Below are 11,926 nucleotides of genomic sequence, written 5' to 3' on the forward strand. Positions count from 1 at the left end.
CAAAGTTGAATTTGAAATAATCCGTGTTGAAAAGTATTTTGAGACAAGACATGTTTTAAATGGAAATGTCCTTTAAGAAGAACAGAAATATAAACGAAATATACAATGTAGAACTAAGTAACACAAGACATGCAAAGTAAATTTTTCAAGCAAGTGTTGTGTTGATGTCTAAAGCGAATCAAATCGATTTAGACTAGGGAAATCTACTCCGTATATTGATGCTATCCATCAGGGGTCACTAGATTATTGATCTAAAATCTGGATTTGCAAATTTATGCCACGGCTTCGAAATAGTAATTCAGGAAATACAGATAAAAGGAAGATAACGAAAGTTGCTTCTATATTTTATGCAAATGGATCAAAATAACCTTATAATGCCGATATGAATAAATTCTAAGGGTATAGGGGTGGCAGTGAATCTTAAACTGTATACTGCATGCACGTAAAACGATCTAAAATTGGGGTAATGGGGAACATTAGCATCGCCATACTTCTTTTTTGCAGGAAACATGCCGCAAGGAGACTGTGATGTACACTTAATATGCATGAACATGGCTATTGAAAGAGTGTGGTGTGAATATTTTAGTTATATTGATGGAACCATAATACTTTCTAAATTGAAAATTTTAATTTGATTGAACAGATCGACATAAAAATTTACAACCACAACACATATTAACTCCGTTCTATCAATCATTGCTTCGTCAGTAAGAACAAAGTGCATAGCATACAACATTTCCAATAGTAGTTTATATCGAAAAGGGCGTATTTTTCAGAGTATGGGGGCGGGGGGAGACATATAATTCTCTGTATTACAGGCAACTGCTTCGACTTGCATTTGGATAGGTTTCTCTGTTCAGTATGATAATCAAATTTAAAATACATACTGTTTCAGCGCCTTATCACATTAAATCAAGGTGCAGACGACATTGTAAATTCTCAAGAGGAACAAAGTCTAGCGATGAAATTAGATAAAGATGTTTTATTTACATTCTCAAGTGACATTCGCACAGAGCCAGCTATGTTATGAGTGAGGCCGAGGATCGAATGTTGGAATCGTAATGAGTTATTGTTTGCTCGTCTAATATTATTGAGTAAACAGTGGGTACGTGATGCACTGAGGAAAATGAACTTCATATTTTTCAGACGACTGGTTTGTATTGTGTGATCATGTTCAAATGAATCATTGAACTCCACCCAAAGCGGGTTATTTTAAAACCACTTGAGATCAATCAAAAATTCCAACAAAGAAAGGGCTGTCATAAGCCCCCCCTCCCACTCCATCCCTCCCTCCTTAAGATTTAGCCCAATTCTTTATCCCCTTAGTACGTTCTATCATTATTCGTGTAGAAAGGTTTTCTTTTAATCATTCAAAAGAGAGAAAAGATGAAAAAAGAGAAAAAATACCCCTCGTTTTGTAACCCTAGCAATCCCTCTCCCTTAAAGGGAAAGTCTACTCCAACAAAAAGTTGACCTGAAAGAAATGAGAATTATTAAACAAACAAAAGCATAAAAAATTCCATCAAAAATCGGATGTGAAATAAAAAATAATCATACTTTAAAGTTTTTTTTTATTAAAAAAAAAGAAACATATATATGTTTACAGATACATCAGTATGCAAATGAGGGAAATGATGACGTCACCCACTAATTATTAGTTTTGTATTTCATTGTAAAATATATGACATTTTCTTCTTCTTATAACTTGATATAAGGTTCAATTCCTTCCAAAATAATTATGCATGAGGGATCACCATTGTTGCGATGTATTGTGATTAAACCAAGATTTCTCCTTATTGTCAAATCTGCAAAATACGAAATATTTCATACGATTATAAAAAAAAAATTATTATTTAGTGGAATCATCCCCACCCTGTGACATGCATATTACGGAGAGGTGTATTATAAAGTTTAGTGGAAAATCACCGAAACTTCACAAATGCATTTTAGTTTAAGTTTTATTAGTTTAATTTTTATTTTCATTTAAGTTTCTTATTCGGCATTCGATTAAGATGAAACTTTCGGCATTATGTTGTTTCTATATTTTTTCAAAGCAAATTTTTGTTAGGGCAGAATTTGACCGTTAAAGAGAGCACTTTCCATCCAATTTTATATCTAAACCTGAAACTTCTTAATTAGATACTAACACCTTTATATTTTATGTACTAATATATCTCAAAACTATATGCTCAAGCCTATCATTGTTTTTTTAAGGTTTAGTAATATGCACATAATTATCACCGTCCTACAACGAAGACATTGTGTTCAGAATTTTCGTAATATTTTGTTATAAAATGCAATCTTGGTGCATTTTAATTTCTGCCCCAGTTCAAAGTAAGCTGTATGTGTATAGGAAAATCCAAATTATCCTGAATTTGTTTTTCTTGTAAGTCCTGATGGTGTTCGAATTACGCATGAACAACGTCGATCTTCATTAAACCGCCCGATGCACAATTCAAAATGATGTTATATATGTACGCGTTCGGGTCAAGTCAAGAACGGATTAAAGGGGATTGATTAAAAATTACTTTGTAAAATAACAAGAGAACTTAAAAAAGGAAAGAAAAAAATTCAAAAAGACTTTAAAAAATTGTTACTAAATCATGCATGGATACAAATAACACAATCCCTTTTATTTTAATTTTATTACTACTTTTTCTACTACTGCTACTACTACTGCTATATTATTATTATTACTATCATCATCATCATCACCATCATCATCATAATCATTATTGTTATCATTTCTATTATTATTATTATTATTATTATCATCATTATTATCATTTACTAAAATTCGATAGCAAATATTCTCTAAAGTAAAGTTTTTTAATGGCTTGATTTGTAATCTAAAATTCGAAAAGTCTGCGTGTCAGTGCTATTATACATTGTCCTTAGGCCTAATTGTCCTTGTTAACTCGTTATGAAAATGTATATATCATGGGAGTATACCGAAATGGGTCTTTTGCTGATACGAATATTTAAGTTTTTAAGACATATGCTCAAAGGCATGCACCTCATCTATCTGCAGCAAAATTTTGGGATGCTTTTGAAAGGATGTGAAGGCTTAAGTCGCAGAGAAATAATGCAGCCCTTTAAAGTACCCATCGGTCAAGTTCGAATGAAGTCTTTATACGGCGCCAACGGTGTAGATTTCTCGCGCCAAAGCCATGACATCTACACCGCGAACGAATCGTAAACAGAATCAGAGGTCGATAGGCGGATTGGTCATGGAATACACTGATTTTAATTATAAGGGCCAATGGCCAACGCTGGATTAGACTAGAATAGTTTTACCAATAATGATAATACCTGAGGATTACTGTCTTGACGTTACAGTATACCGAAAATTCGTTATACCAATCAATTTGCAATGAGGTGTATAGTTTTGTTTTTGAAGAGTGATGAGGGCTGGGCGCGCACCATCTTTTTAATTCCCGAATGTTGAAATATTTGAAAAATAAATTTCGATTAAATAAAAAGAACCTTGGTACCATGCATGCGCCCCCATGCCTTCACTTGCATTTTACATTTTATACACCTACATTTTATTTGAGTCAACGCTGCTTCGAGAGTTGACCTTCAATCCATATAGGCCTACTAATACAATTATTAATTGATGGTCATCCTACGAGGGATACAATTACATTGCATGTAGTTCTACATTAGCTATCTATATTCTACCCCCCCCCCCTCCCCACACACCAGTCCGTCCTTTTTATAGGCCTACTCTTCCTCTTTTATCATGAATGGCCGCGTTCCCTGTTTTATAACACCTGTCTGGTGGAAGCTATATACTGTTTCTACATAGGCCCATAAGTTTATGATGAAGTTAAGGAATAGCCAATTAACATCTCTCTTCGATGGGAGGGGAGGGCAAGGATGCTCATTATATCACCTAGTCGATTTATTCGAACCTTAAAATATTAATTTGAAAATAAGACAAGCACCTACCCATATATATTATGCATGCAACTTCATTAGAAATCAAAGTAACACTTAGCAACTAACTGTTTGGAAAACGCAGCAGATATTAAACCAGGCATGCATAAATTTTTCCCCTGCACAAAGTCTACCCATAACCGCTTCCACAAAACCTCACACCCACATGCACATCAAAACACCATCTTATCGACTATAGTTGAGACCTTTTCCTCCTATTTTTAATCTTTAACGGTGCAACGGAAACCGGAACAGCTTACCAAAAAGCACTAAGCTTATCGTCAATAACTTGACATCTACTCCAGATAACAAGTTCACTTTTGAAAAAAAAAATCATATACTTCATAAAGAGTGATTGTGCGGTTATTAACCCGGTGGAACGTTTACCAGTACATTCTACCCCCAGTCTGAGAATTAAATGGAAAATTCAGGAAAAAAGTATACTAAAGCGGGCTCAAATACCCCTTCACCCCACACCCACCCCATCCTCAACCAAGCGTGGTATCCAAATCCTCTTAGTTAAAAGAATATTGAACGCAAACTGACCTTTCATGCTCCTAATGGAAGAGGGGACGATCAGCCGTGTTTTACAATATCCTCAAGCAGTTTCTTGTTCCCACCCAAGTCTTGAATGGCCGATCAGGATATGTGATGCACGGTCAGAACTAGAAGGACTCAAGTCCATCTTTCAAAGTAGTATTATTCAACATTTCAATCTATACATGTAGAGGCTAATCATTTTTTTTTTTGAATCATTTTCAACTATTAAAATAAAAAATGTCATTGTTTCGTATCTATAACGACCTCACTTGCTTTGTTACTTTGATATTTTTCCTCCAAAAGAGGTTCTTAATTGAGCACTTATCTTACAAATTATCGACTGCATATCAGATAGCCTTACAGGCAAAGATTAGATCTTAAAATTCAAAGCCAGTCCATGCTTTGGAATATGTTTTAAGGGGGGGGGGCAAAAAGATATTTTATTCTGATCGGATGCCCGATTTTCATGTAAAATCGCAAAATACATCCGTTTCATATATCATCTACATCATAGCTGTTATGGTATGAACATTCCTATAATCCCGTAATGAAACAAAATGGTGACAAACGAATTTAGGAGATTCATCAGAGAAGGGTTTTAAAGCCTTTTTGGTTCCAAACAGCATACTGGAGGGTATGTTTACGGAAGACAAGTAGCTGTCCTGTTCCGATGAATATTAGATGCGATTGTAGGATACCTCTATTTGCTTAGAGGAGTCTTCGGGAAAGAAAAGTCTTTATCAGTATTCTGTCTTCTTGATCTAGCAACTCAGAACGGTCTGTACTATTAAGTAGAAGAAGAATGAGAAGAAGAAAGAAAATAATGAAGACGAAGACCATGTAGTACAAAATAATAATAGGGCCTAAGCAGTCCATGCTTTAAATTTTGCATCAAAACATTTATTATTATAGATTTCGTTAATAAAGAATCCTTCTTTTTCAAAAGGAGGTATAAAATGTACTGTTTTGTTGAAAATGTAATCGAATTTGATTTTAGAGTGTATCTTAGTTTCTCAGACAAGGTTTATTTTTAACATATTTTGTACAAACTCTCAAACTCTAATTGCAATGCATAATGGGTATGCCGTCATAGCTCTACATCCAACTAATACATGGAGTTTAGAAGACGTACATCACAGCATCTGGAAGTAGGTCAGAACCACGAGCCCATGACCATGATGACTGACCACGTATGTAGGTAGAAGTGATGTAATTACATCTCTGCGTGTAGAATATGAGTTGCATTTTTGGAATGCAAACACAGACTGACCGCTGCACTAACATGGCTATTGGGCAGGAAACCTGAAACGTCCATTTATAAAGATTTAGTTAACGCCATACGATTGACGAGCTCTATATAGTGTTTCAGACATGAACTTGATGATTCGGGTACATTCTTTGACTTGAAATTATTTCCTCAAAAAATAAAAAGTAACAGTACAAAGAAAATTACAATAAATCGGTAGCGAAATGAGATATGGCAGATAAAGGTAAAGTTCCAAAACGATGCGAGCGAACGAGCAAAAATTAAGAGATTTTCTTCTCAAAAGTCGAATTTTTAAATAGATTTTGATATATTACGTAAAAAATATTTTTCCTTTCCTTTTCCTTTTTTTTTCTTTTTCTTCTCGGTCGTGATTTATTTATAATTTATTCATTTATTTATCATTATTATTATTTTTTTTTATGGGGGGAGGCTTGGCCCCAATACCCCATCTATACACCAGTGGTATCAATCATAGTTCTGCTGCATGGTCTACACCAAAGGGTCCTCTTGCAATTAAAGCCCGTGAAAATTTTATGATAGGGTTCTTTTCGACTTCTTTTCGAGTTTACCATGTCAATGAAATAAATCCATTTGTAAATGAATGCATTAATATTGGCAATGAACGATTTTAATGAAATCGAATGTTTTCGATATTCTTTGGAGATGATTTCTATCAAACATTATCAATATCAAATACAATTGTACAATACAACAGTGTATTTTACCTACATCTACAAAGGTTAATGATCAGATTTCCGAATTTGTGGGCAAAAAATATGATGAAAAGCTTTTTCAAAAGCTTTTTTTAACAAAGGTACGATTAGAAGGCTGCCTTTATGTCAGTCGAAGCATAAGAGAAATAAGGGCATAAGAAAACCGTGCAAGGATCAAATTAATAGTCTAAGAAATTTCGTTTGAAATTATATTGTGAATCTATTCTTGAGTCTCAGCTCATGTATACTTCGATTACCTTATATGGAATTAAACACCGCCCTACAAACTATCATTATTGGTCGGATGGAAGGACGAAGTGAGTGGGATTTGGGATCGGTTTTCAAAGATAACAGAATGGAAATTATTCTTCTTCAGAAGATGTCAAGTGGAGTGAAATGAGAGAGAACACCAGAGGGATATCGCACACCTTTCCAATTAAAACCCCCCTCTAGCCATCTATCACATTGAAGCACTGGTGATCTTGTCTGACTTGGCACAAACACCCCCCCCCATGCACCGGTTTGTATTCACCTGGGTTACTAGTTGGTCTAATTCTCAGATCGTCTAAACATCGTTATGGCTATACCCGCTTGGTCTACTAATGGTCCAATTATCAGTTGATCCAACAACCACTTGGTCAAATATTCACTTGGGTGTGTGTGGGGGGGGGGGGTGTGGGTGGCGTTTTGTGTGTGTGTGTGTGAGGGTGTGTGTGTGTATGTGTGTAAATGAGTTTTGTCAGACGTGTATCAATCTGGGACCGACCTATTAAACGTCACCATCCGAAAGATGTGACCAGGGCTCGAACCTCTGCGTCAATTTGTAACTTCCTTCACAGAGCTTGGATTACTGGCGCACGCCACAACTTTCATTTAGTCTAAATTAATTGTCCATAGATGGTCTGATTTCTACTTAGTCTATTTACATTTTTACAAATAAAAACCTGGCTCCTGAACATTTCTTGTAATCATAATTATAGAAATGTGGTGAGATCACATGGATATTGTAGGCTTCGAAATGGATATAGCCTATAACTATATAGAAATAATACAAAACTAAATTGGCTAAATGGCAATTATAGACTTTAAGTGTCATTAGACGAACTGGCTGTGGGCGAAATTTAGGATTAGACCTTGTGGGTGGGGACCAAATGAAAATTAGACAAAGTGGGTGTAGACCAAGTGGCAATTTAACGTCGGATTCAATTCCCTTCTTTATGTCACTGTCTTGGTCTGTTGTACATTAACAATATTTTATTCACACTTTTCTTTCTGACGAAACAAGTCAAAAGAAGAGATATAATAATTCAAATGATTATTGTATATTTTAGGAAGTAAAAAGTGGATAAACTGATGTGAAAATTATGATACAAAGATAATGGTAAAGAAAAGATTAGATAGCCGGGCTTCTTACATTTTTTTTTCATTGTACTGTTGTAAGGTTTAAAGAAAGCGAATAAAGATTATTATCTAAAATTAACATTAACTGCCCTATATAACTGATTTTCCATTACATAAAAAACAACTGATAAATTATTTTAAGGCCTAGAGCCAATAGGTCCTACACATTTTCATCAGAACGTATTCTATATAGTTATTTTGCATATACTCTTTCTAAATTCATATAGAGCACACTGACAATATCTCAAACCAACCTGTTCCAACTATTGTTAGAGTAAAAGTGCAGGCCTGGTGAAAGTAGTAAATAATATTGATTCAATGTCAACCTTTTCCACAAAACGTCAACCAACCGGCATTTCGTGGTGCATGCATAGAGCGATTCCATTATATTTTCAAGATATGAAGATGACATTGTATTTTCTTTCATAGAAGATGAGGCATTGATATTGGAGGTCGCAGTATATATATTCACCTGTTCAATAGTTATCAGCAAGCATCATTCAATTACACTGTGATTGGATCAATGCGTTCATATAAAATATAGGCCTATTGATAGATAACCTTGGCCTCTGTGTGACAATTTGCCAGGGGCGACGCCAGTGTATTGGGGCAGAGGGTGGGGGAGGGGGTGGGGGTCCGGCAAGATGTCCGAATGATATATTTATATTCTAAATGAAAAGAAAATAAAAATGATAAACAGTTTGTTATAATGATATATGGACATGACCATTTTTATATTTCTCAGCTCGTTTTTGTTAAAATGTATACATATATACATATATTTTTTTAGACAAGGGGCGGTCACCAATGCCCCTGGCCCGAATAAATTGTCACTCTTGCAATAATCTTTTTATTTTTAATATATGGCGGGGGTATCGGTGATACTCACTATCAGTTGACAGTGGTAGAATAGAAACAAGGGATCTGGAGTATCATCATAAATAGGCCATCGGACACATTCTTCATAATTGATGATCTGATATAATGATATTAAAAAATAACGTTAAGTTAAAATTTCATATTAAATATCACAAGACATCATCAAGAACCCCCAAGTTTGTAAACAGAAGCAAATGGGCAGGGCTATTGGCGAACTAGAGCGAGTGCACGTACGTGCCTACGCGGATACGTGACGATACAAAAGAAAATCAATATGAAATATGGAATTAAGATAGACCTATGACGTAATACAAGTACATAAACAATGACTATTATTAGCAAACGATCGCGACCCGATTCTGGGTGACCGTTCGCGAATTCCTGCACGTATACCACGCACCTGCTGGCCTAGTCAAGCGGTCATTCGATGTTCTATTCAACATCGCCGCCATCCTTGCCACCATGGCCACAATGGCATATGATCACGGGCGATAATTGACATCGAATGTTTATTTATGTGTATAAATAGGTGGGTTGGATTTCGGATCTCATTCATAATGTTTGGCAGTGACTGACAGCCCAGGGTATGGGATCTCATTGAAGAATAAACACGTGACAGTGAGCCCATCTAAACATTTATTCTGTAGCCTACAAAGCAGTGGCATCACCGATATTTTTTTATGTGGAGGGAAGAAGGGGGGGGGGGGCAAGTGGAGGACAAAAGAAAGTGTTGCAAGAAGGGCGTTTACTCAACATTATTAAAAAAAAAACGATTCTGGAGCAGGGGGGGGTGCCACCCAATGCCCTTGATATCGCCACCCCCCCCCCCCCCCCTCCGTCAGCTTGGTGCTTAATTTATTGGCTGGTTTAGGGTGGATCTCACGCGCCGGTTCGGTCGAGGGTACAGGGTGTTCCATAAAGATGTCCATAAATTAACGCATGGCTCAACAAAGACGTTTTATCAAGTGCCAAACACTATGTCAAATATCAATGTAACGTTCGAGAAAGATGACAAATAATTACCCTATATTCATTCAGTTACCGCTAAAAATAGTATGTTTGTTAAAAAAGTGTTAATCCCCATAGCACTCTCGGGCATCACATGTAAAGCAGTTTAACTTTAAATTTTAGTAAGATATAACTGAATTCAGGAACCTTATGTTAGATTCTATCAATTTAGTTAGATCTGCACAGGAATGAATGAAACAAATATAAACAGTCTAGTCCTAACAGAATATGCTTAAGTCTATGCAAATTATGAATAGAAACATGATATCCTTCATTTTAATTCTTTTGAAAAGTCAACCCATGGGTGACAAAATAATACCACTTGATAGAATTGTTGTCTAGATTGTTTCAGTCTAAAGCGCTTTTTTTAAAAACAAAATGAAATGGATAAAGCTATAACGGTCAGGAGTTGCGAAACGTTGTGGGAGAATTTACGCTACATCACACCCCCTCCCCCGGAGATTCATTATCACTCATAACCTGTTAGTGTTAAGTTCATTGCTAACGTCGAATTTTCCTGACTAGGGGACCTACTCACATTGTCGACCACCAGCCGTCCTGTTTTAATATTTATTGTCCAAGATTTATTTTTGGATCATACACCTTTGTTCGTATTCTTTTCAACTTTCCGTGATTTATTCACAACTTGACCTAAATAACTTCTCAAATGCCCCCCAGCAGAGATGGGATGATAATATAGGCCATTGCATTATGATTGTGTGTATAGGCCAGTAGATTGAGCTCAATGTTATCTCAAAACGGGCCAGGTTGATTAGCTGTATCACTCCCATGAAGTCTCCAGCTAACACAAAAACATTATGAAAACATCATAATATTAGCTAACGGTTATGAAAATATTTTTTTTTCAATGTCAATGGTCTTAATATTCTGGTTGATAGCACACTTGGACATAATATATTTTAAATACGTTATTTTTTGCTTCCTCATTAAAATATATGTATAAAAACAATTAGATTTTTGTAAAACATCCTATTTTGAGACAAAACATTATAAAAGTGTTGCATGTGCATAATTGTTGTATTAATGTTATCAAAACTTTATTTAAATATATATAAGATCATTCTGTTATAAAAAATATATGCTACCTGGAGAAATAGAGTCAAATCCAAACGAAAAAAAAATAAACATGTACATTTTTTAATTTATTGAAGTTGCAATAACTTGTTTGTTTAATTTTGGTTCTTTTAGTTCGGTTCTCCTATACTATTTCTTTGTGTTATTAATGGTTTTATTATCTCAATATACATGATTAATTATCACGCATGTATTTTCCCATCAGTCTTTTTACTCCAATTTTTAGCAAAGATCTAAACTTGACGAGGTCACAATCAAATTTATATCGCAATCCTACGAGCAATCTTGTGACCAAATCCTCGGATGATAAATGGAAAATGGATGCAATTAGAGACTCCCCAAAGAAAACGTTCAAATTAATCTCAATTTAAGATGACGCCTCTCCACGGGCCTCGACGAAATATTCAATCTTCGGGCAAAAAGCAGGGTAAACGAAGATCAAATCACCAAAGACAAAGCGATATATCTCGAAACCTCGCAAGAGGGATTAGCGTTTTCTTTAATTTCTTGAGACGGAGACCATAACAGAATGACATACATTACTATCTAGGGTGCCGTTATCAGTGATTATTGTGATGAAAGCTGACGATTATTGTATTTTCTCGTAAATTTGCGATATAGAATGGAATATGCGCAAAATAATTGCCCCCCTCCCTCAAGAGAGAGAGAGAGAGGGGGGATAGGGGGAGAAAGAAAGAAATAATCGAATATGGCACATGTATTGTCATTTTTCAACCTTAGTTTGTTTTAAATGCAAAATCATACGATACAGAAGTACAGTATATGTGAATAAAATAAATCGCATATACGTTAATGCCCATCTAAAGCTTATCCAATAAACATCATACATAATCGTTTTATGGCACACATATTCATCTTGTAATGAATTGGAATTGTGACATGCATATTGGGGGATTTACCAAAACTAAATACTGGATTTTAAAATCACCAGCTCCAATATGATAACATTTTAGAGTAGCATCATATCGGGGAGGGGGCGATTAAAACCTTGTCCAAAACCGACAGACCTGTCTAATTGATCCATGGTAACGGCATGGTGAGATAAATTCACATTTCCATG

Source organism: Lytechinus pictus, chromosome 3, assembly GCF_037042905.1.
Source record: "Lytechinus pictus isolate F3 Inbred chromosome 3, Lp3.0, whole genome shotgun sequence".
Classification (NCBI taxonomy): domain Eukaryota; kingdom Metazoa; phylum Echinodermata; class Echinoidea; order Temnopleuroida; family Toxopneustidae; genus Lytechinus; species Lytechinus pictus.